At 38.2% G+C, this 27,718-nt stretch overlaps 1 protein-coding gene and 1 pseudogene across 33 annotated transcripts in view; one reads left to right on the plus strand and one right to left on the minus strand.

The window, feature by feature from the left end:
• Window positions 1–27,718, minus strand: part of SLMAP (sarcolemma associated protein) — a 150,856-nt gene that overhangs the window by 90,654 nt on the left and 32,484 nt on the right. The window lies entirely within an intron of this gene.
• Window positions 5,697–21,798, plus strand: LOC138984721 (pyruvate dehydrogenase E1 component subunit alpha, somatic form, mitochondrial pseudogene; annotated as a pseudogene).

Raw genomic sequence — 27,718 nt, forward strand, 5'->3', positions numbered from 1 at the left:
AATTTCTGAAAAAGGATGGAGCAGTCCGAGTCATATAAATTCTTAAAACCAACCTACCAACCAAAGTTGTATTCCAGGATAGGGCTTTCCCTCAAAAGCTGTAGGGTTTGGAACCAAAACTGAGCGGGGTAGAGACAACAGAGACAGGAAAGGAAGATCCAGGTAAAAGTAGAAAAGGGGAAAGGAAGCTATTATATTTTTGAACAGTTTACAAAAGCAACAGAAGAGGGAGCTCTGTGACATTAGAAAAGTTATCCTGAATCATGACTCCCTTCTCTAAGTTCAGGAAAACAAATTTTACATAAAAATGAGTAACAGAAAAATATCAGTGTCTCATCTCATAGCTATTTTAAGAAAAAACAATAAAAAGCAAACAACACTCCCTACACATAATGAGAGACATACCTTGGGAACAGATCAAAATTACACTATTTCAGAACAAGCTAAAAGACATTAAGAAAGTAACTCAAGGCATGGAAAAGAAATATAAATTATAATTACAAAACTGTAGGAAAGAACTAAAAAAAGAAACAGGAAAAAAGGGGAATCATTTCAGGAATGAGTACAAAATTAGGACATGAGTAACTAAGTAATACCTGACCTGCCTCTTGAGAAATCTGTATGCAGGTCAGGAAGCAACAGTTAGAACTGAACATGGAACAACAGACTGGTTCCAAATAGGAAAAGGAGTACCTCAAGGCTGTATATTGTCACCCTGCTTACTTAACTTCTATGCAGAGTACATCATGAGAAATCTCTGGATGAAGCACAAGCTGGAATCAAGATTGCTGGGAGAAATATACCATAACCTCAGATATGCAGATGACACCACCCTTATGGCAGAAAGTGAAGAGGAACTAAAAAGCCTCTTGATGAGTCAAAGAGGAGAGTGAAAAAGTTGGCTTAAAACTCAACATTCAGAAAACAAAGATCATGGCATCTGGTCCCATCACTTCACGGCAAATAGCAGGAGAAACAGTGGAAACAGTGTCAGACTTTATATTTTTGGGTTCCAAAATCACTGCAGATGGTGACTGCAGCCATGAAATTAAAAGACACTTATTTCTTGGAAGAAAAGTTATGACCAACCTAGACAGCATATTAAAAAGCAGAGACATTACTTTGCCAACAAAGGTCCGTCTAGTCAAGGCTATGGTTTTTCCAGTAGTCACGTATGGATGTGAGAGTTGGACTGTAAAGAAAGCTGAGCGCTGAAGAATTGACGCTTTTGAAGTGTGGTGTTGGAGAAGACTCTTGAGAGTCCCTTGGACTGCAAGGAGATCCAACCAGTCCATCCTAAAGCAGATCAGTCCTGAGTGTTCATTGAAAGGACTGATGTTGAAGCTGAAACTCCAATACTTTGGCCACCTAATGAGAAGAGCTGACTCATCTGAAAAGACCCTGATGCTAGGAAAGATTGAAGGCAGGAGGAGAACTGGATGACAGACGATGAGATGGTTGGATGGCATCACTTAGTCGATGGACATGAGTTTGAGTAAACTCTGGGAGTTGGTGACGGACAGGGAGGCCTGGCATGTTGCAGTCCATGGGGTCGCAGAGTCAGACACGACTGAGCAACTGAACTAAACTAAACTAAGTAAAGCAAATAATGCCTTAAGAGAAGAAAGAAAAAAAGGAGAAAAATTGAATCAAAAAGGAAATAACAAAGTAAAATCAGCAAAATAGCAAAGTAGGTGGCTCCAAGCTCTCATCTCCACACAAACTTTGAAATACATGCTGAAAGAGTCAGAACCAACTACGTCAGAACTCTGGAAAACAAAAGTTGTACAGTGACTACGTGAACACTGAATCAAGAAAAAGGCAACTTAAAAATGGTAGGAAATGGCTGTAGCATTCCTTACCCTTGCCCCAATCCCTCCCTCTATAAAGCAGAAGCCTTTAAGATATCAGCCTGTATTTCCACTATGGGACACAGCTACCTGGTTTCAGAGAGAGCAGAGCAGACCTAAACTGCAAATTATTGTGTCTATCTACTCTAACGTGTCTGGATGCTTCTTGAAGGACTAACTCAGAACTCACCCATGCTGGAAAAGCAGTGACTTGGCTTGCTGAAAAAGTGGGATTTATTCAAAGTGGTTCAACATAAGTCAATCAATATAATATACCACAGAGATAGAAAAAAGGAAAAAAAAAAAGAAACCACAAATCACCTCAATTGATGTAGAAAAGGCATATTTGACAAAATCCAGCACCCTTTCATATTTAAAATATCCACGCACACACACAGAAAGTTGAGACTGAAAGGAACTTCCTCAACATGATAGAGGACATTTATGGAAAACTCACAGTTAACATAATACTCAGTGGTGAAAGACTGAAAGCTTTCTTCCTAAGATCCGGAACATGGCAAGGAAGCCTGCTTTTTACCACAGCTACACAATACTGTACTGAAGTTCTAGCCAGACACAAGAAGAAAGAAGTAAAAGGAATCCAAATTGGAAAGGGAGAAGTAAACCGTGTCTATTCGCAGATGACAAGATCCTATATATGGAAAATCCCACAGAACCCACAAGAAAGCTACAGAGCTAATAAACAATTTCAGCAAAGTTGCAGTTTACAAGACAAACACACAAAAATCAAATGTGTGTATACATCAGCAATGAACAATCCAAAAAGGAAATTAAGAAATTCAATTTATAATAGCATCTAAATAAAATACCTAGGAATAAATTTAATCAAAGACATAAAAAACTTGTACAATGAAAATTATAAAATACTGCTGAAAGAAATTAAAGACAAATACAGGCACAGCTTGTTTTACTGCATTTAGCTTTACTGTGCTTCACAGGTATTTCATTTCTTACAATCTGAAAGTCTGTGGCAACCCTGGGTCAACAAAAGTTGGAAACTTTTGTTTTGGACTTCTTAGCAGCAGTCTGCTGCTAAGAAGTCACTTCAGTCGTGTCCGACTCTGTGCGACCCCACAGACGGCAGCCCACCAGGCTCCCCCGCCCCTGGGATTCTCCAGGCAAGAACACTGGAGTGGGTTGCCATTTCCTTCTCCAAACTAGTCTATTAGCATCATTTCCCCCATAAAATTGTTTTTTAATTAAGGTACATACATTATTTTTTTTAGATGTAATGCTACTGCACACTTAATATAGCATGTAACTTTTACATGCACTGGGAAACCAAAAAATTTGTGTGACTCACTTTATTGTGATACTTGCTTCATTGCAATGGTGTGCAACTGAACCCACAACATCTCTGAGATATGCCTATAAACAGAAGGACATCCTGTGTTCATGGGCTGTAAGACTAAATATCGTTAAGGTGTCAATAGGACCCAGAGTGGTCTACAGATCCAATGCAATCCCAATTAGAATTTCACCTGCCTTTTTATGGAGAAGTGGAAAAGCCAAACTTCAAATGCTAATGGAATTCCAAAGGACCCCAAAACAACCTTGAAAAAGAAGAACAGGGTCTATCCAACAGGAAAAGAACCTTTTCCTCAACAAATGGTGCAGGGACAGCTGCATAACTACTTGCAAAAGTTGGACCCCTACTTTCCGCTGTATACAAAAATTAGCTCAAAATGAATCAAAGACCTAAATATAAGAGCTAAAATGATAAAGTTCTTCTCAGTCATTAATTTTTAATACTGTTTTTAAATTTTTATTTATTTATTAGATTGTGCTGGGTCTTGGTTGCTTTGTGTGGGCTTTCTCTAATTGCAGCAAGTACGGGTTATTCTTCGTTGTGGTGCTTGGGCTTCTCACTGCGGTGGCTTCAGAGAACAGGCTCTATGCCCATGGGCTTCAGCAGTTGTGGCATACAGGCTCAGTACTTGCTGCTCATGGGCTCAGGAGTTGTGACACACAAACTCAGCTGCTTCTTGGCACGTGGGATCTTCCTGGACCAGGGATCGAATTCGTATCCCCTGCATTGGCAGGCAGATTCTTCTCCACTGTGTCACCAGGGAAGTTCGCCATTACTTCTTCAAATAACGTTTTTCTGCCCCTTTCTTATTCTCTTCTAAGATTTCCATAATGCATAGTGAAGTGAAAGTTGCTCAGTCGTGTCCGACTCTTTGAGATCCCATGGACTATACAGTCCATGGAATTCTCTAGGCCACAATACTGGAGTGGGTGGCCTTTTCCTTCTCCAGGGTATCTTCCCAACCCAGGGATCAAACTCAGGTCTCCCACATTGCAGGCAGATTCTTTACCAGCTGAGCCACATAATGCATATGTTGGTACAGTTAATGATGTCTCATAGGTCCCTTAGGTACTGTTCATTTTTCTTCATCTTTCTTTCTAGTCCTGCCCTATCTTGAAGGGTTTTTTTTTTTAATTCCTTCTTCCACCTGCTCAAATCTGTCATTGAAGAACCTTCTACTGATTTCTTTATTTCAGCTATTGTTCTTTTATGATTTTCTTCTCTTTACGGATCTTCCGCACTTCTCCACACACTGTTCTCCTGCTTTTCTTTAAGTAGTCCATGGTTTCCTTCAGCATTTTGAGCATATTAGAAATAGTTAAAGTCTTTGTCCAATGTCTGGGCTTCCTCAGGGATGGCTTTTGTCAATCGGCACTTTTTTCTCTGTGATTGGGTCATAATTTCCTATTTCTTCACATGCTTTGTTATTCTTTTTTTAGAATTGGACATTTTGAATATTGTAATGTGGTAACTAAAGAAATCAGATTCTCTCCAACCCTCGAGATTGCTATTATTATGTGGTGAAGGTTGTAGTCAACAGTTTATTTATTGACTTTTCCAAACTATTTTTTTTGCAAATAGTATATTCCTTGTCATATATTATCACTGAAGTCTCTGTTTTGTCATCTCCATGGTCATCCAGTAGCCTGACAGAGATTTCCTTATACAGCAGGATACAATAAGAAAAGGGGGAAAGGGTATGTCTCTTTAAATCCCCTTGGCAGAAGCCAGGGAAGTCATTTTAGTCTTTGGGGTTTGAAACAATGGCCAGCCTCTGGGCCAGACCCTCAGCAATCAAAAGCAGCAACAAAAACAACAACCTCGATTTCTGAAAGACAAGCAAAGCCACACCAAGAATCAGGGGCCACCATACCCAGTTTTCTGCCACAGAGCTAGGAGATGGAAAGTGGTAGCCACTATGCAAAACACTGAAGGTCTCAAAAATCTGCCAGCCTCTTTCTTCATTAAGCACTCCCCTGGATGCTGTGTTTGCCTAGACTCCAGAATTCCAAAATAACTGCTTCAGTCATGCTGCTTAACAGTCATCTTGGGGAAGAAACCAATTTTTGGAGCTTCCTCCTCCATCATTTTTCATGGCGGCACTCCATGAGTCCCTAATCTGTAATAATAGCTACCATTTGTTGACTGCTTGCTATGTGCAGGCACTTCTGATCTTCACAACAATCCAACCAAATAGCTATCACCATCTCCATTTTATAGATTAAGAAACTGAGACTTGAGTATATTAAGTAGATTGTCATGATCATAGAGATATTGCAGATTTGACAGTTATTCTCTCAAAATCTCCACACTGCCTTCCTTCTTTCCTACTTGGACTAAACACTCTGATCTTCGAGTCCAAATTCATGAAATCCCACTTTATGAAGTTTTCCTGAACCAATCAGAATAGGAAGAGTCAATTTCCCCTCTAATTACACCATTAAGACAAATCACTTAATCTATCTGATGTTTACTTGGCACCTGTCTAGAGAGACTGCACACTCATAAAATCAAATATGGAGCCACTCTACACTGAGAATAAATTCAGAGAGTATGAATTAAGTACCAAAATCCTAAGAGGTTGGTGAGAAAATAAAGTTAGACACAGTAAGTTGCTAATGAGGCACTTAAGAGTGAGGGAAGTGATCTGAATGAATGGTGAGGAGGAGGAGGAGGAAGAACAGATATTACAGTACACATATATATATATATATATATATATGACCCAGTCCCACAGGGTAACCAAAATCAAAGGAAAAAGTGGGGAAATTTAAGAGTGAAGTTATAAGAGAGGGCCTTGTGCATTGTACTTAGGAGTCCAGATTTCTTCAGACAGAAGCCACTGCTGAAGGATTTGATGAAAATACTGTTTTAGGGAGAGTATTCCAACAGCTCTGATAATCGAGCAGCTGTGTGTAGGATGAACTGTAGCGGGAGTCACTAGAAATAGGGAGATCCATAACTTGTACTTTTTTGCCACCAACCATTTAGTTATTTCTTAGAGTACACAAACTTAGTTTATATGCATGTTCAATATGGATTTGTTTATATAACTTTCCTGGCTTCCTGACTAGCAAAGCACCACATGTTTCAGAGGCTGGAATTTTTAAGCTGTACCACTGAAGGGGGAAATATAAAGTTTTATTCACATGCTACAGGGAAACACAAAAGTGGTAAAAATGTTCTCACCAAAATGAAATCTCCCAAGTACAACTAAAATGAACTTGTTGACATATACCCAAAGGTCTTACAAGTGTTATGAAATCACCAGGATTTTTTTTCATCTCCAAGTGACATCCAAGACACATTGTAAAGTAATTCTTTCTTGTGGAGCCAGCCCACAGGAGAAAGAGAAAGCAAAAGTATTTCTCTCTACATAGGAACAGAGATAAGATTATGAAGAAATATCGAAGGTAGGAAGGAGGAATTTTTTGTAAAACATTACAAAACACAGCTAGAATGATGACACCCTTCTAACACAGACAAACAAAACTGTGACAGTCCTTCATTGAAAATTTAAGACAAAGTACATTAGATTTCTCAGTAAGATACAAAATAAACATTATCAGAACATTACAGTTGACAGATGACCATACTGAAAGCCAGCACCAAATTCTAATTTGGAGGAGATTAACCTATTTCCTACATCCCCAAACTGATGGGTTGACAGACAAATCCTGATTATTTTCTCCTCTCTTGGTGTGTTAACCACAGCAAGATGCATTCAACTTTGTCTTTGAAGCTCATACTGAGGTAATTAAAGAACAGATACCGATCCCAAACTCAATCTTTTAGACCCCAAGAGATCTTCACCTCAAACAACATATAAGTACCTAAAATAAAAACGTATTTATTAAAATACCATATATTTTAGCATATTAAGGATAACGCAAAGGGATATTGTGATACTCTAAGTACACAATACTCTAAAAGAAATTTATAGGTCATGATTTTCCTCACAAAATGTTAGCTTAAACCATCTTGAAATCAGCTGAAATAAAAAAATAACTGCACCTCCACTCTATTTCTGATAGTTAAAAAACCTCACCCAAAGAATAACAGTCTTGTTTGCCACAAAACGAAATCACTGTGATCACATCTGTGTAAAATATAAAACAAGGTAACTACATTTAAAGGATGTAGCCCCACATATTGTTCACTAATGCAAACTATGGGAGCAATCTTAGGACAGTTGATACTGATTTATATAGTCATTAGGAGGCAGGGGAGAGGGAAAAACTCACAAGTTTTTTCCATTAAAGATGGAAAAAATTAACAAAACAGGAATCTAGATCTTATTTAGGGAAAGGAAAAAACCCAAAAAACTGCTCACACACAAAACAGTTTATTTGGCAAACAAATTCAATGGAAATGTTAAAAGATGCAAATAGCACATCTGCCCCCCAAAAAGAACATTCCCAACTTTTTAAAATGCTCAAAAGGTAATGAAAATAACTATGATGGACTTTTCCATTCTTTAAGCACAACTATTCAGGTTGGCATATAATTTTAATGTTTAAGGCACCTTGTTCTTTACTCGTGTCTTCCCACCTTTAGTGACAGTTAATTCTTCAAGAGATTTGTCTCCTCAAGGCTTTGACAATTCATACATAAATAGTTAAGTTCTTTAAAAATTATAATAATTCTACTTCAAAAGAGAAAAGGTAACAAAGTAACTGAGGGCTATAAGTAAATACATAGAAATACAGTGATGCAATTTATGAAATAATCTTTTTGGCTGAGATGGGACATGACTATTGGGACCAAAGAAAATAGTGCAGAGGCTCCCATTTTTCCGCCCAAGCATGATTTAGGCTGTCAAACCTAATCTATTCCCAACATCTCTCATGACAGCCCCTGTTTCTCAGGATATGTAGGTAATGCCCCCAACTAACAGTCACTAACTCTTTTTTAAATTTTGAACTGAAATTTAATAATAGAAAGTATCACATTCAAATTCCACTGCCACCTATGGTTAAACACAGGCCTGAAACATTTTTTTTTTCCCATAGTTTTAAAGAGACAAAGTTAAAGCTGTTAGGAAGTTTTCTTTTAAAAGGATCATCGCTTTCTTTCACTATCATGAAAGGCAACATCCCTTATATCCAGAATTCACCTGTGTGTATGGAAATTTTAGTCACAGAGCAAAACCAAAGAAAAGTTAACAAAGAAGAGTTAATTGTTCAATAGTATTAAAAGGACACCACATAATTTACAATAAGTATAGCTTTTGAGTGCTTACCATTTGATTGTATAAACTACTTTCCATGCCTTTTTCCACTTACTCTTTAAAATAGTACAACGGCATAGATGTTTTATTATCCCAATACCACATATAAAGAAATCAGGGCTTAAATAGGTTAACTACCTGCCAAAGGGCCACCTCTCAACCTAGTAATGGGAAGAAATACACATTCAAACTTTTTAATCTCAACCATTCTGCTATGCTACTCATGTTTGTCTGATTCTTTCATATCCACTATGTATAATGTTTCTACCAACATTCATGTGAAATAGGACTGATTTTGCTCATTTTATAGATCAACAGGTTGAAGCTGAAACACAAGTAACCTATCTAAGTAATCTATCTACAGTCACAATAAAATAATAAAACAGCAATCAGATCTTGTGATGCCAAACCATCAGGAAAGGTAACCTTTTAAAATTTCTTTCAGAAATGCATTCAGTAACTCTAACACCTGTTTGACACAAAATCCTAATAAATCTGAGTTTCCCAGCTTCCATGTCTATGGCAGATTAAAAGGGAACACGCATTTGCTTACGGCAGAGATTATGGTAGACACTTTACACACATGACCTTAACTGAACTTCAGAATACCATGAAATAAGCATTATTCCACATGAACAGGGTAAGAAGTTAAATTAAGATTGGGTCTGCCTTATGCACACTGCTATATATAAAATAGGTAACTAATATAATAGCCTACTGAATGAATAGCATAGGGAAATGTACTCAATACTCTGTAATGGCCTACACAGGAAAAGAATCCTTCGTCAGCGGGTATATGTAAAACAGATTCATGCTGCTGTACATCTGAAGTTAACACAACACCATAAATCAACTATGCACGAGTGCTCAGTCATGTCCAACTCTTTGCGACCGCATGGACTGTAATCTTTCAGGCTCTTCTGTCCATGGAATTTTCCAGGAAAGAATATAGGAGTGGGATGCCATTTCCTTCTCCAGGGGATCTTCCTGATCCAGAGATTGAACTTGTATCTCTTGTGTCTCCTGCATTGGCAGGCAGATTCTTTACCACTGCGCCACCTGGAAATCAACTATACTCTAATAAAATTTATAAAAAATTTTAAAAAAGAAGTTAAATTATATGCCCAAAGAATACACAGAAAGTAAGAACAGCAAACACGGTCTATCAGACACCTCATGCCCATGGCAAATCACTTGAAGATCAAGGTAAGTGATATCCCTATTATCTAAGTGCTATCCCCAGCCCTTAACAAAATGCCTGCTGAAGAGATATCAAACAAGTAATTTAAATAAATATTTTAAGAGTGTTTTATTTACAGCTGCCCGGACTCACTCCATTATTTACCCACCATTTCCTGAGCACCTCTGAACAGGAATTCAGCCATCAACCATGTTCTAATAATAGAATGAACATGTGACTTTCCAAAGTCACTTAGAGCAAATACAAAACAGTAAATATACTATTGGTAGTAATCATGTCAGTAACCCCACAGGGCATGCAACATGCCACCAATTCCTTCAAGTTCTGATTGAGAAACAGCTCTCGACTCCACACTGCCTCCCCCTCTCCTCCACTGTTCTTCTAACCCAGGTCCACAACAGTTGCCAAGATGATGGCTATGACTCCACACCCTCCACCCTCTACACCCTAAAACATAAACCTGACCATTTTGTCTCCCTTTGTAAAATGGCTGTTGATCCTTTGCTGTCATCATAATTAAATCTAAGAGCTCTAATAAGTTTTCAAATCTTTCAAAGTGACCTCAATCACCCTATCAAACTGGATTTTCCACTCTTCCTAAAAGTACCATCCAATCTATTCCTGCTTAACTACTAGCAATTTTCTGCACAAGTCCCAGGTCTGATGCTTCGATATGCTGTGCCTGGACCCCAGAAGCCCTTGCTTGCACCCACCCACTCACACTCCTTACTTATTAAAAGTCTCTTTTTTTTTCTGAAGCCAAATTTAAACATCTTAACAAGATTTCTCTTTCTGATAACATTTCTCATTAAACAATGCTACCCCTAAATCAGAGATCAAGGCTTTATTCTCGGTTAAGTTTCTAATTCCCAAACCTCTATATCCAAATTGTTCAGATCATACTCTAAAGAGCACTACTGATTCCATCTTTTCTAGTCTAAAACATTTAGTTCCTGTCAGAAAGTTCCAACAGACATAAGGAATACATGATTTCTTAAAATATATTATGAATAAATGAAATAATTCATGCTCTAGAATGGAAGCTGTTGAGCTTTGATTTACCGTAGGATAGGCCAAACTGTATCACATCCAAATAACAATGTGCTATACATTAAACAGAGAAAACATTAAAGGTGTGAGTTTAAGTTCCATCACCTAACATACTGTGTGACCTTGAGCATGTGATTTAACCTCTCTGAGCAATCCTTTAGCTATAGTCAGTTCAGTTAAGTCGCTCAGTCATGTCCAACTCTTTGCGACCCCATGAATTGCAGCACACCAGGCCTCCCTGTCCATCACCAACTCCAGGAATTTACTCAAACTCACGTCCATCGAGTCAGTGATGCCATCCAGCCATCTCATCCTCTGTCGTCCCCTTCTCCTCTTGCCCCCAATCCCTCCCAGCATCAGAGTCTTTTCCAATGAGTCAACTCTTCGCATGAGGTGGCCAAAGTACTGGAGTTTCACCTTTAGCATCATTCCTTCCAAAGAACACCCAGGGCTGATCTCCTTTAGAATGGACTGGTTGGATCTCCTTGCAGTCCAAGGGACTCTCAAGAGTCTTCTCCAACACCACAGTTCAAAAGCATCAATTCTTTGGCGCTCAGCTTTCTTCACAGTCCAACTCTCACATCCATACATGACTACTGGAAAAACCATAGCCTTGACTAGACGAACCTTTGTTGGCAAAGTAATGTCTCTGCTTTTGAATATGCTATCTAGGTTGGTCATACCTTTCCTTCCAACGAGTAAGCGTCTTTTTATTTCATGGCTGCAATCACCATCTGCAGTGATTTTGGAGCCCAAAAAAATAAAGTCAGCCACTGTTTCCCCATCTATTTGCCATGAAGTGATGGGACCAGATGCCATGATCTTCGTTTTCTGAATGTTGAGCTTTAAGCCAACTTTTTCACTCTCCTCTTTCACTTTCATCAAGAGGCTTTTGAGTTCCTCTTCACTTTCTGCCATAAGGGTGGTGTCATCTGCATATCTGAGGTGTTTGATATTTCTCCCGGCAATCTTGATTCCAGCTTGTGCTTCTTTCAGCCCAGTGTTTCTCACGATGTACTCTGCATATAAGTTAAATAAGCAGGGTGACAATATACAGCCTTGACGTACTCAAGGCTGTATATTGTCACCCTGCTTATTTAGCTATAGAGTTATTTATAAATCCCTATTTATAAATTGAGGATAGTATCAATATGTACCTGATTGTTTGTTATAAAGGTTAAATGATGTTAAGCATGTAAAGTATTTAGTACAGTATTTGTACAAAGAAACTGCTAAACAAATGACAGCTACTATTACTAAATTCATAGAAAATGCTTAAATATTTAATCACTTAGACTTTTTTCAGTCAGAGAACTGATGCAAGATTTTCCTTTATACCTTTCCCTTATAACCTTTCTTAAGCTAAGGTTCTTAAAAATAATTTGCCAATTAATTACTTAAACAGTAAACAGCTGATAGAGATAAAAATAAATCAGTAACAGCTGAACTCTAACACATACAGATGTTAAAAATAGCATGCCATTGCCCCATTACACATAAATATTACCATAAATAACCACAACCTGTGCAAAGAAGTAGCTAAGTCTGCATCTCACAGCATAGACTGAAACCATTTATAAAAATATGAAACACATATCACAATATGCATCAAGGAATTCCCTAGTCAAAACTGTATCAAAAGGGAATTACTACTCTCAGGTATATGTAAATACACTTGGAATATATTGCATAGTTTAGCAATCCACAGGTCATTTAACAGTGTGAACCAGCTTCTGAAGAAATTAGGCAAGTGATATTTAACAGATGCCATAGTTTCATTTCTAAACCAGAGACCTACAAACTCCTGGCCCTGAGTGACAGAGTTGGAAATCCAGTCAAGCAATGGAATAATGCTCAGTGAAGACTATAACTCACTCAGTAAAAAACTCAAAATGCTCTTTAGGACACCGAGCAGCATACAAATTACTATGGCAGGGGCAGAGAGCTTCCCATTACACCCTCCTCATTTTTAGTTAAAAACAAGAGAGAGAAAGAGACATGTACGGGAAAGGGCGAATAAGCATCTAATTCCAAAACTTTCAAGAGACCAAAAAGCTCAGGGAAGATGGACAATCATCAAAGTAGTCAATATCAGTCTGGCAAAGATTAAGAACAGTGATACCTGGATCTGGCAAAAAACGTGGAGAAACAGCAATCTTATACACTGGGAAGTATAATGGGCATATATGTACTACCCATGATCCCTGCCCTTAAAATAAAGCAACGTTATAAAACTGGAAAAGGGTTAACATCAACCTCTTATACAACACATATAAAATGATAGCATAGGTACAGCACAAAATTTCCTGACAGTGTATATAAAATATGAAAAAAAAAGAAGTCAAGAAGGATAACAAAGTTTTTGACCCAAGTGACTTAGAAGGGTATACAGGTGACCCTTGAACAACTCTGGGGTTAGGAGCACCAACCTTCCATGCAGTTGAAAATCAGAGTATACCTTCTAACTTATAGTCAGTCCTCTGTATACATGGTTCCTTTGTATCTGCAAGTTCATATCCAAGGATTCAACCAACCATGTAGCACTGTTGTATTTACCACTGAAAAAAAATCTTCATATAAGTGGACCTACACAGTTCAACCTAATGCCATTTAAGAGTCAACTATAACTGCCCCTATGTGAACTGGAAGGGCTGAAGGTGGGAAGGTTTTTTTTTTAAATTGAGGCTGGGGAGGTTATCAGGAGTTCAGCTTTGGACATATTAAATTTGAGATGTGTATTAGATATCAGGTGGAAATGTCAAAAAGGCAGTTGGTTATGAACCTAGAGTCCAGGGAAAAAGTCTGGGCTTGAAATAATATTTTGGTTGTCATCAGCATATACTAAAAATTCAAAGTCAAGAAATAGGAGGAAATCATCAAGAAAGCAAGTACAAACAGACAAGAGGATCAAGGACAGAACCTCAGAGCCATCCAAAGTTTCTAGGCAGGGAGTTGAAGATCAAGCAAAGGAAACTTAATATATGGTCAGTGAAGTAGAGGAGAACCAAGGGAAAGGGGCATGTCCTGAAAGCCACTGTGAAAGATGTTTCCAGAAACATGAAAGAGATCAACTATGTCAAATGATGCTGAAAGATCAAGGAAGATTAGGTGCAAGAACTGACCAACAGAAATAGCAACCTGAGCCACCGACGACCTTGACAAGAACTGTGTGGATGTAGTGGAGAACGAAAGCCTTGCCAGAGTGATTCAAGAGAAAACAGAAGGAAGGGAATGAGAAAGAACACATACAGACAATCTTTTTTAAGGATTTCTGCTCTAAATGGAAGCAAAGATATGAGCAGTAGCTAGAGAGAAAAGTGGAACTTCTCTGGTGGTCCAGTGGTTAAGAATCCGCCTACCAAAGCAGGGGACACGGGTTCTATCCCTGGTCCAGAAAGACCTCACATGCCTTGGAGCAACGAAGCCCGGGTGCTTAGTGGACAACTACTAAGTACACGCTCTAGAGCCTGTGCACCACAACGAAGAGTAGCGCCCACTCACTGCAACTAGAGAAAGCCCACACACAGCAGTGAAGATCCAGAGCAGTCAAAAACAATAAATAGGTGAGTAAATAAATTTTGTTAATGAAAGAAAAGTCAGGTCAAGATAATTATTTATTAATAAGAGAAAAACCACACCGTCTTATACTAACAAGAACAATCCAGTAAAGAAGAAGGGTACTTGGCCCAACCCTGAGGATTCGGAAAAGGCTTCCTGAAGGAACTGTCCCATGCTGAGTCATGAAGGCTGATTAAGAGTGAATCAGGATGAGAGAGGAGGGGCCGAAACAGCATGAGCAAACAGAGGTGAGGAACAACATAGTGGGAGTGGGGTGGGGGTGGGATGGGGTAGGAACAGGAAGCAGAAGGCTGAGAACGACAGGAAGACCGGCTGGAGAGGTGAGCATGTATCAAGCAGTACACCCTTTGTCATATAAATCACAGGGGACTTGCAACTACCTAATCTAGGGCTTAGGTAGGGAAATACTAAGATCCAACCGACATTTCACTCAGGGAGGGAACAGCTGGAGGGGTACTAGACTAAAAGCAGGGAGACCAGATATTAACTCCAGTGACAGTTATTGAATACAGAAATAACAAGCTCCTACACTGGATGGTGTTCAGTTCAGTTCAGACGCTCAACGGTGTCCGACTCTTTGCGACCCCATGAATCACAGCACGCCAGGCCTCCCCATCCATCATCATCTCCTGGAGTTCACTCAGACTCACGTCCATCAAGTCGGTGATGCCATCCAGCCATCTCATCCTCTGGCGTCCCCTTCTCCTCCTGCCCCCCAATCCCTCCCCCAATCCCCATCAGAGTCTTTTCCAATGAGTCAACTCTTCACATGAGGTGCCCAAAGTACTGGAGTTTCACCTTCAGCATCATTCCTTCCAAAGAACACCCAGGGCTGATCTCCTTTAGAATGGACTGGTTGGATCTCCTTGCAGTCCAAGGGACTCTCAAGAGTCTTCTCCAACACCACAGTTCAAAAGCATCAATTCTTCGGCGCTCAGCTTTCTTCACAGTCCAACTCTCACATCCATACATGACCACTGGAAAAACCATAGCCTTGACTAGACGAACCTTTGTTGGCAAAGTAATGTCTCTGCTTTTGAATATGCTATCTAGGTTGGTCATAACTTTCCTTCCAAGGAGTAAGCGTCTTTTAATTTCACGGCTGCAATCACCATCTGCAGTGATTTTGGAGCCCCCAAAAATAAAGTGTGACGCTGTTTCCACTGTTTCCCCATCTATTTCCCATGAAGTGATGGGACCAGATGCTATGATCTTAGTTTTCTGAATGTTGAGCTTTAAGCCAACTTTTTCACTCTCCTCTTTCACTTTCATCAAGAGGCTTTTGAGTTCCTCTTCACTTTCTGCCATAAGGGTGGTGTCATCTGCATATCTGAGGTTATTGATATTTCTCCTGGCAATCTTGATTCCAGCTTGTGCTTCTTCCAGCCCAGTGTTTATCATGATGTACTCTGCATATAAGTTAAATAAGCAGGGTGACAATATACAGCCTTGACATACTCCTTTTCCTATTTGGATGGTGTTAGAAGTAGTTAAAGGATTTAGTGACAGATCTTATTGCTCAGTGACGAAAGCAGCAGTTTCTAGTGTGAGCTACTGGGCAGATGATAATGCCATTACCTTAACTGGAACTACTGGGGAGGGGGTGGTGAATGATTCATTTTAATTTGGGATATATTGTTTTTAGAGTCTCTATAGGACATCCAAATGAATAAATAAAGCAGGCAGTGAGTAGAAAACTCAGACCTTAGAGCTCAAGATATCTGAGAGGCATGAGCACTTGAGTAGTAATTAAAATTATCTTAATATATGTGATCCAAAAAAATTTACGAGACAAACAGTGACTAATTTTTTAGGAACATTAGCATTTTATGGAGAGTTAGTGGAGCAAATGCTTGAAGGAATTTCAGACAGAGCAATCAAAAAGGTATAGAAAAAAATAAGAAAAGATGTAACCAAGAGGCCAGAGAACTACCAAGGACTAATACCTCTATCCATTTATAAAGAGACAGTATAGTGACCTGAACATGCTGGTGGGAATCAGAGGAGATCAAGAAAAATCCAATCACATTAACAGTCTGGACTTTCCAATTCTGTTGTATTAATTTTTCAAGTATTAGTACAATCCACAGGCCATCTCTTCTGAGGGTCCTAAGTAGTCAAGTCAATTTGAGTGGAAAAGACTAAAGGAACTAAATACAGTTGTACCATTAACTCTTGTAGAAGACTATATACAGTTTTAGTAGAAGAATATTTATGGTTGCCCTATACAAAGAAAATCTGTAATGTATTTATTTATTTTTTTGAACTTTTTATTTTGTATTGGGGTATTACCAATGTTGTGACAGTTTCAGGGGAACAGTAAAGGGTAATGTATTTCTTCATAAGCAAAAAAATCATTGTTAAGTATAATAAAATGAACAGGAAAAATAGAAAAAAATGTTGGCCTTTTATCATGCCTGTTTCTTGATTGTTACATAATACTTCACCTAAAACTTTACATAAACTCAACTAACAGGAAATCTTATGGCCTTACAAAACTTAAGGGAAAATATTAGCAATACAATAAAAATTTATCAGGAATGGAAAGAATTTCTAACATTGGAAGAAAAAAAGATAAGATACAGGGGGAAGTAAACAGAGCAAAGATCAATTTCCGTTTCTTGATTTCAGCTGTGCTTTATCACTTTTGGGCAGACAATCAGTCATACTAAAGCATCACTTACTCTTGGATGGCTGTACTGTACTAACTGGGAATGACTCATAAGTGTTCAGTCCCACCCATACAGAAGACCTCTGCAAAGAACTTAAAAAAAGAAAAAAGAAAATCAAACGGAAGCATATTTTCAGATGAGCATCTAACACAAAATCATTAAAGCATAGAAAAGATGTGACAGAATTATTACTTGCAATGAGAAAGTTAAAAGCATTTTCTTGGAGTGGGATGGGGGCAACTCCCAAGATGTGAGTCATAGGATTAAAGAACAATCAGATTCAGGATTTAGCCAAAGCTGGAAAAGCAGGATTCGGATCGTATGCAGCTCTCTAGGCTAGAGAGGAAAATAAGAACTGAGTTGGGTTAGCATCTCTAGAGTCTGTGAATCACAGAGACACAGCAGAGAAGCACAACCAGACTGGAATTCAGCACACAGGAGAAATCTGTAGCTGTTATCTTTTGGTTTATTTCCTCATTAGTTTACTATTAAAAGATGTTAATTGCATTCAAAGAAGCTAAAATGAAAGTTAACTCAGAATCTTACTACTGGAAGGATGTGGACAGCTATGCTACATTGCTTTGAAGATGCACTAGAACAAAACCCAAAGCTAACATCGCTATCACCTTTCTACCACTACATATTTTGATTTTGCTAATTTAATATAACAATCATTTTGTAAGATCTTTATTTCTGTAGTTACTAACAACAATCAGTGTTTGTTTACTACGTATTTTCATCTTGAATGAACTAACTGTACAGTTCTTTGGTCTATCTACAAAAATCATGTTGACCTTTTATATTGGAAAGGGCATTTTGTGTGTCATATATATTCATTTTTCTGTCATAATCAATGCAAATGATGCTCCATTTTCATTTCTATCATTTTTCATGGAACTAAAGTTTTCAATGTTTATTTAGATCTTCTTTTTTTTTTTTTGACTTCACTTGGTTTAAGGTTCTAGTAGTTGCTCAGGTACAAAGGAATCCGGAAGGGAGTTCCAGTACTGTCCAGACATACTACATGTCTTAGAACCTTTCACCTACCTGACCCAATCATTCTTGTTTAACTCTTTTATTCTATTTAATTGTGTTTATTCTCAACTATGGTGCTATCATCCATTCTTTAAATGAAACATATTTTTATGGCTAAGTAATGATATAAATGGAGAAGGCAATGGCACCCCACTCCAGTACTCGTTTGGAAAATCCCATGGACGGCGGAGCCTGGTGGGCTGCAGGCCATGGTGTCGCTAAGAGTCGGACACGACTGAGCGACTTCACTTTCATTTTCCACTTTCATGCATTGGAGAAGGAAATGGCAACCCACTCCAGTGTTCTTGCCTGGAGAACCCCAGGGACGGGGGAGCCTGGTGGGCTGCTGTCTATGGGGTCGCACAGAGTCGGACACGACTGAAGCAACTTAGCAGCAGTAGCAGCAGCAAAGCATAGGCCGCCAGGCTCCTCTGTCCATGGAATTCTCCAGGCAAGAATGCTGGAGTGGGTTGCCATTTCCTTCTCCAATGCACGAAAGTGGAAAGTCAAAGTGAAGTAATTCAAAGTGAAGAATGTAATGGGTTCCAAGCAATTCTACAGCTAGGTATCTAGTCAACAAAATAAAAGACACAAAGAACTATACACAAATTTCCTAGCAGCATTGTTCATAATAATCGAAAGTTGGAAGTAATCCCAATGTCCACCAACCACGGAGGAAGATACATCAGCAATAAAATGAACTATTGATATATTCTATAGAAGAGAAGAACCTCAAAAACATAATGTTCAGTGAAAGAAGCCAGACACAAGTAACTGCATATAGTATGATTTCCCTTATTTGAAATTCTGGAATATGCAAATCTATTGAGGCAGAAAGCAGATCAGTGGTTGCCTAAGCCTGTATGTGAGATTGAGGACTAAATGTGAACAGGTACAAGGGAATTTTTTGGGGTAATGAAAATGTTTTACAGCTAGATTACGGTGATGGCTACAAAACTATAGATTTACCAAAACCCAATAACTTCAATGGGCTTCTCTGGAGGCTCAGATAGTAAAGAATCTGACTGCAATGTGAGAGACCTGGGTTTGATCCCTGGTTTGGGACGATCCCTTGGAGAAGGAAATGGCAACCCGCTCCAGTATTCTTGCCTGGAGAATCCCCATGGACAGAGGAGCCTGGCAGGCTACAACCCACGGGGTCGCAAAGAGTTGGAGATGACTGAGCGACTAACATAACATAAATTAACTTCAAGTAAACTCAACTTATTTTTATAATGGGTAAATTTTATGGAATATACACTATACTTCAATAGAACTGTTTTTAAAAAGCCAGTGAACAGTGAAAGGGTGAAAAGAATATATAAATATATAGAAGCACATATTAAATAACTCTGAAAGACAAAAAAGGAACCCAACTTGTTATTGATAAAAGTATCAGAAAGTATTTTAAGTAATATTCAATGCCTCCAAAAGTGATATAAGAAAAACTTTTTCACAAACTGATCGTAGGAGCGTAAATTGGCACAATGTGTCTGGAAAGCAGCTTGGCAAAGTATACCAAGGGAGCTCTAAACCAATGTCCCCTTTGATTCACTTCTGAGAACTCAGCCTATACAAATAATTAAAAAAATGTAAGTAAAGATCTAGGTATAAACATACTAAGCAAAGCAAAATTTATAATAGTTTTAAATGACAGAACCTGTTAAAACACTCAGCAGTGGAAGAACAGTTAAGAAAATTACAGCCCATTCATGAATATCATGTACTTTTAAAAAATGTCTGTGTGCCTGTGGCCCAACATAGAGCATGACACCATAGACTGATTACATTCAGGAGGAAGATCCTGTTAGAGGAAGAGATTCACTGTTTCCAGTGGGTCATGGCTAAGACTGCACTGGTGGCATCCTGTAACTTGGTAAATGATGGTACACTTGAAATTCAGAAATGTGATCTTCATGGCTAGAAAGAGGGCTCTCTTATCACAATAGTGCCTGCAGTGAAGAGACGCAAATTCTACAGGATGATACAGCCTGTTTGCCAATGGAATTAAACTGAAAATTATTCGTGGTTTCTGTCACTTATATAATAATGTCAAGTAGTTTGTGGGGGACTTGAGGTCAGGATAAATATCATAGACCATCTCATCACAGTCAATTGGGCTCATGATTTTCAGCTTTACGTCTGGATTCTCTGTCATAGAAACTTGCAGAGTGTACAGCACAAAGAGAAGGTTGTGCTAAATGAAATACACATGTTAATACACATGTACACCAAGACCTCTCTGAGGACCAAGGCACTGCCAGAGTTCAGGTCCCCTTGAGAGCTTGTACTGGTCTGGCCTGTAAACACAGTCATCCCTCAGTATCAATGGAAACTGGTTGCAGAACTCCCACTGATTATCAGAATTGTCAGAGGCTCTGGTTCCTTATATAAAATGGTTTTGTATTTGCATTTAACCTTACATACACTTTAAATCATCTCGTTGTTACTTAGTTGCTCAGTCATGTCCAACTCTTTTGTCAACCCATGGACTGTAGCCCGCCAGGCTCCTCTGTCCATGGTATTTCCCAGGGAAGAATACTGCAGAGGGTTGTCATTTCCTTCTCCAAGGGCTCTTTCCAACCCAGGGATCAAACCTGTGTCCCCTGCACTGGCAGGTGGATTCTTTATTGCTGAGCCATCAGGGAAGTCCATTAAATCATCTCTTGAGTAATACCTAATACAATGTAAATGCTACGCAAACAGCTGCTGGTGCATGGCAAATTCAATTTTTGCTTTTAGAACTTTCCAGAATTTTTTTCCCCCCTCAAATATTTTCAATCTGTGGTTGGCTGAATCCATGGATGCAGAACCCATGGATAGGCAGGGCCAACTGTATAATGGAAAAAATGAGATCTGTTTGACTTTATATTTGAAACATAAAATATGGCAGCTTTGTGGAATGACCATTTATTTTCATCTGGGAGAATAACCACTATGGAATGGGAGCATCTGTTGAGAGCACCAGCCAGCACTGATTACTACAAGAAAGGCAATTTTATTGCTGGGCTTAAGTCAGATGGAATGGACCTGCTATGTGTCCAGGAAGCAACAAAGATTTCAGCTGCGTATTAAAGATCTGTACAGGGGATCATACTGATATGGACCTGCAGACTCACCATCATGAAGAGTCAGTTACCATACAAAAGAAGAAATACAAGAAGTAAGACGATGACTCTAATATCTTTTCCAAAATAGAAGAGCACACAGCAATACTGCCAGTGTTGATGAATGAAAGGAAAATGATGTTGAGATGAAGAAAGGAATTGAAAGCACAGTCTAGTTTGCCACAGTTGACCCCAAACAACCGTTAGAAGAGCTAGGCCATCACTTCTACTCATTTCTACTACCTTCTGAAGTTTACGGATCAAGTGAATCATTTAAAGGAAGACTACATTTCTATTATGCCTCCAACAGAACATTCATGGTCAACTTTAAGAAATTTTGTGTTCTCAACTTTAAAAGAAATAGAACCCATGAAACAAACCAGCAGTTTGTAAATGTGTTTATGCTATGCTAGAAAATTAAGTTTAAAAAGATCGGGGGAAATGTAATGGGATCCAAAGGTCCAGTGGCAGCGAAAAGAGCATCTCCCCCGTCCCACAGTTTCGTAACCTCCCTCTATAGAGGCAGACACGTTACCAGTTTACTCTTGATAAAAAAAAACTGAAATCTTAAAAAGCAAAACAAATCAAGAACACAAAAGACAATTCAAGATGTTTAAAGGAAAAGCTCATAAACTTACATTCAAAAGAAAAATACGGAGGGAAGAAGAGAAATATTTTGCAATTAACATAAACCAAGTAGCAGAAGATACAAAAAGTATAGGCTTGGGGAATTGGGAGACGTTGAGTTAAACCCCATGAAAAGACAGAATAAGGTATTTGACATGCAGAATAGTAATCTTCTCATATCTATATTTATAAAAACAACTCATCCTAAAATAAAATTCAATTCCGAGGGCAGGCAGAGATCTCTCCCACTTTTTTTGTCAGTGAGTCACAAAGCTGTCTCAAACTGATTCTATCCATCAAGCCAAAAGACACACCACTCTCTTGTTATGAGAGTTATAGCTAGTTATGATTAATGAACTAGTACCATTAGAGGAAAATATCTTATATTTGTTATAAGTAACAAATTGTATCACTTAACTGTGGCAGTCAAACTACTACCTTTTGCTTCCTGGCAATGTTAACTCTACTAATTTATTCTCTAACAGAGAAATAATGACCTCCCATAGTAGGCTGCCTACTGCAGTTACTCCATGCAGAAAAGGAGACAGCGTCTAAAAATCTAAGAGTAAATGTATTAAAATATAAATTTCATCTTCATTTTGACTGCCATTATAAACTGAGGTATCACAGAGTGACTTGTTCGCAGACAAAAATTTCCAAAGCGAACAGCTGAGTCACTATTCACTGAAGGCTTAATTAAGTGTCTCATACAGTCAGCGAAAGAAAATGATATATTATAAAAGTCATCTATTTCTGTAGCCTCTGTTTAGAGTTCAGAGATTCAAAAATGAATCTCAATATGGTTGCTGATTCTGAAAGGGATTTTCACATACACAAATTTATCTCTTAAAGCATTTGGGTACATTCTTTTTCTGGGGTTAAATAACATCCATGCATCAATGGAGTTACACCAGAGGTGGTGATCTACCAACTTCTGAGTTTACCATAAATTGTTAGCTTTTTCTAGAATGGGCAAGTCAATTGAGCTGTAACATTCCCTTGGGCTTTATGACATTTCCTAAATTTAAAATGAAACATCAGTTGAAGAAAAATAGGTACAGTTTAGCAGACAATGCGACCTGATTACAAATAAAGCTGCACACATTAGCTTCAGAACAAAAAAGAGTCAGAAAAAAACATCAAATACAAGGTTTTTACTGCTGAAATGGTCTATAAAATACCCTCATGGATGAGATAATGTAGGACCTCAAAGAAGCTGCGTGCACAAAACCCAAAACAAATAAGGCAAACTGAGGGTGGGGCCAAGGAGTCCAAAACACTCTGCTTCACAAATCAATGGGCTTCCCTGGTGGCCCAGACAGTAAAGAATCTGCCTGCAGTGCAGGAGACTCAGATTCGATCCCTGGATCCAAAAGATCCCTGGAGAATGAAGTGCCAACCCACTCCAGTATTCTTGCCTGCAGAATTCTATGGACAGAGAAGCCTGGTGGGCTACAGTCCATGAGGTCGCAGAGAGTCGGCCACGATGGAGCAACTAACCCTTTTGCTTTCACACAAATCAATAGCCTCCACAATCTCAAAAATATCTCAACAGAAAATGGCTAAACTTTCAAATGACAAATTTAAGAATCATTCGACTAAAAATAATGGCAATAAATAATTGCATTAGAAAGGATCTACATACTAGTAAAAATAGTTAGTATTATTGAATTCTTACCGTGTGCCAGACTCTATAAATTTCTTTGCATTTTTTAACTTACTTAATTCTCACAACTCCCCTGTGAAGTATTGTTATGATCCCCACTTTAAAAAATAAGAAAACCGGGGTACTCTTTCTGCCCGCTTCTGATGCCTATGTCAGAAGCTTTCTCTATCTCCTTTATACTTTAATAAAACTTTATTACACACACACAAAAAAAAAAAAATAAGAAAACCGGGGCTTCCCTGATGCCTCAGTGGTAAAAGAATCCACCTGCCAATGCAAGAGACACGGGTTCTATCCCATATCTTGGAAGATCCCACATGCCACACGGCAACTAAGCCCATGCTCCACAACTACTGAGCCCATGCTCCAGAGCCAGGGAGCTGCAACTACTGAAGCCCATGCCATAAAGCCTGTGCTCCATAACAGAAGTCACTGCAGCAAGAAGCCTGCACACCACAATTAGAGAGTAGCCAGCCCCTGCTCGCCACAACTGGAGGAAGGCCCGTGCAGCCATGAAGACCCAGCACAGCCAAAAAAAACAAAGAAAGAAAAGAAAGAAAAATAAGAAAATTGAGACAGAGTTTCTGGCAAATTACTTGCCAGAAGTCACCAAGTAAATAAGAAATAGCATGGGAACTCATGTAATGATATCAGCTGTAGTCCTTAACTCCCTACTTCTGACCTCCCAGGTCTTAACCATTCTACTCTACTGCCTTTGAGATGTTAGTCTATTTCCTCAATTTTACAGATGAGGAAACTGTCCCCTGAGAAAGAGAGAAAATTCATTCAAGGTTCAAAACCATTTAATAACAGTACTAGTACTAGGATGCAGAGAAGGCAATGGCACCCCACTCCAGTACTCTTGCCTGGCAAATCCCACAGATGGAAGAGCCTGGTAGGCTGCAGTCCATGGGGTCGCTAAGAGTCGGGCACGACTGAGTGACTTCACTTTCACGCATTGGAGAAGGAAATGGCAACCCACTCCAGTGTTCTTGCCTGGAGAGTCCGAGGGACGGGGGAGCCTGGTGGGCTGTCTATGGGGTTGCACAGAGTCGGACACGACTGAAGCGACTTAGCAGCAGCAGCAGCAGCAGTACTAGGATGCAGCTTTCCTATTCACATTATGCTTTCCTATTTCATACCAGGCTTTTCCTATTTTTCTATCATCCTATTAACCTCTTTCACATTGGGCTTTCTGTTTTGGTTTTTTTTTTTTTTCGAAGTTAATGTGCTTTTTTTGAGTATAAAATACTTATCACCAAAGTCAGGAAAGTACAATAAAATACAAAAGAAAATTAAAATTATTCCTCTGAGCTTCCAAATATAACCAGTGTCAACACTTTAACAAATTTATTTATATACATTGCATATAAAACCACTTCCCTGCCTCATATTCTTAGAGAACATTATAGACCTGGTTTATAAATAGCTATATATTATTTGACTTTTTCATAAATAGCTATATATTATTTGACTTTTTCATTTAAATCATTATTTTCCCAAGGCATTAAAATGTTTTTTTGAGTATGACTAAATGGCTATATAACATTTCATAAATTTCATTAATATATTTAACCATAGTTCATTCTACTGACTACATATGGAAGACTTCTTACAATTAATCTCTGTGATGACACTGTTATACATATAACTTTATGTAACATATCTGATAATATTCTTAGATTAAATCCCTAAAAATAACATTACTGAGTGAAAGGGTATAATAAAAGGTAACACATATGTGTTGCATACTATTGCCAAGCTATTCTAAGTACTTCACAGATATTAGCTAGTTTAATCATTGCAACAATTCTATGAGAGAGGAAATGAATATCTACCAAGAACAACTGACTAGCCCAAGATCATACGGCTAGAAAGTGGGCAAAGCCAGGTAGTCAGAATCCAGGATCCAGGCTCTTCATCATTAGGCTGGATATTCCACACTTTTTCAGCCACCTGAGGCCAAGTCTCCTGGACATTTACTACATTTACTTCAAATGTACAAAACTCATCTGGGAAATCTTTTCAGTAAGCGTCTCAGGAGATTCTAAGGTTTGAAACCCACTATCTTAATCTAAAAAATTTTAAATAGTACATCTTATAAATCCTTCTCATAAAACCACTGACAGTTCATGTTTAAAATACAAATGGGAGGGCAAAGTAACAGAACTCTCAAAATGGTTAAAATAAGTCTTCCTGACCTAGGATTAGGCAATGAATTCTTAGATATGATATGAAAAGCACAAGGCATGGTATAAACTGAAAACTTTTAAGTCATTAAAGTTATTTTTAAAATAAAGGATAAATTGAACTTTAGAATTTAAAACTTTTGTGCTATAAAAAACATCATAAGAAGAAATATTATGTAATTCCACTTACATGAGACACCTAGGATAGGCAAACTTATAGAATCACAAAGTAGAAACAGCAGGTTATCAATAGCTGGGGGGAAAGAGGGGAGTTATCGTTTAATCAGTAAAGAATTTCCGTTTGGGATGATGGAAAATTTCTGAAAACAGATGAAGGTGATGGCTATACAACATTGTTAATGTATTTAACTTGTACACTTAAAATGATAAATTTTATGTTATGTATATTTTATGATAATAATATTTAAAGGCACCCTTATAACAATCTACAAAATGGGAGAAATATTTGCAAATCATTCATCTGATCAAGAAACTGGAGGCAGAATATACAATTCAACACTAAAAGACAAATAATCCAGTTTTTTAAACAGGGAAAGGACATGAACACATTTCTCCAGAAAACTATGCAAATGGCCAGTAAGTACACAAAAAGATGCTCAATATTATTAGTTAGTTTTGGGGAAAACACAAATCAAAAACACAGTAAAATATTCCATATTCACTAAATAGCTACAATAAAAAAGATAATGACAAGTTTTGAACAGGAAGCAGAGACACTGAACCTTCACATACTGCTGGCAAGACTGTAAACTAGTATAGCCACTTTGGAAAACAGTTTGGCAGTTTCTCAAAATGTTAAATGTGGAGTTGTTAATACCACATGACCCAGCCATTCTTACTCCTAGAGATACAACCAACAGAACCGAAAACGTATGTCTACAGAAAAACCTGGACATGTATGTTCACGGTGGCATTTTTCATAACAGCCAAAAAGCAGAAATGACCCAAATATCCATCAACTGGTAAATGGATAAATGAAATGCTGTATATATCCCTACAAAGGAATATCATTTGTCAATAAAGGGTATAAAGTGCCAATAACGGTACAACAGGGACAAATCTTCAAAACTTATGCTGAAGGAAAGAAGTCAGACACAAGAAATCACATGTTATATGATTCCATTTATATGAAATTTCCAGATAGGCAAATCTCGAGAGACAGAAAGTAGATTAGTGGTCACCAGGAGCTGGGAGAAGAGGAAACGGGGAGTGACTGCTCACAGGTACAGAGTTTCTTTCAGGTGCAGTGAAAATATCCTGGAACTAAACAGTAGTAAAGACTGCATAATTCTGTGAATATACTTAAAAACAACTGAAGTGTATCAAAAAACTAAAAGTAAGCTAAAAAATATGGTTAAGAAATCCATGATAAGGACATAAATGTTGGAATAAAGTGCTCAGAAGTGGCATTTTAAGACTGTAAGCAGTATATGAATTTTGAGAATATGGGGGGGGAGGTGAATCTGAAGGATAAAGGTAAAGCCTTTATGGGAATGGTAAATAATGGAAACAAAGATGGAAATGTCAAAACTGTCAAGAAAATTAAAAACTAGGAAAGTACAGTGTCATACACACAAAAAGTTAAATTCATACCAAGTAAAATGGAAAAATAAGTTTCAGAGTAGAGAGAAAACAAAAATAACAACCAAAATTATTCAGTGAATCATGACCCTGATGACTTTAAAAAATAATCTGTTGGTAAATAAAAAAAAAGTTAAGAAAATATATAAACAATCTACATTTATATAATTGAAGGAGATATGGTCAGATTTCACCAAGTGGAGAGCACGAGTAAACAAGGACAATTGAGACATATTAATAGCATTGCTTTTACACAGCTAATTTACACGACAAGATGAACTGAGTTATGCTGAATTCCCTGTCAACAAATCAGAACCACTCCCTCTTGTCCTAAATAGATTGAGGTGATGATGAAAGATGGATGATGGCACACTGCATGCCAGAATGTCAGCTCTGTGGGGGCGGGGACTTGTTTTCTTTAACTAGAACAGTGCTTAGCACATAGGAAGTGCTCAACACACTGGCTAAATGAACCAACAGCACTTTGAAATCTACACAATACTGCGTGTATATTTTAGAAATTCACATGTACATTGGGGAATTCTTCACATCTAAAAATCCCATGAAGAGCCAGAGAAAA

The sequence above is a fragment of the Bos mutus genome, chromosome 22, assembly GCF_027580195.1.
Source record: "Bos mutus isolate GX-2022 chromosome 22, NWIPB_WYAK_1.1, whole genome shotgun sequence".
NCBI lineage: Eukaryota > Metazoa > Chordata > Mammalia > Artiodactyla > Bovidae > Bos > Bos mutus.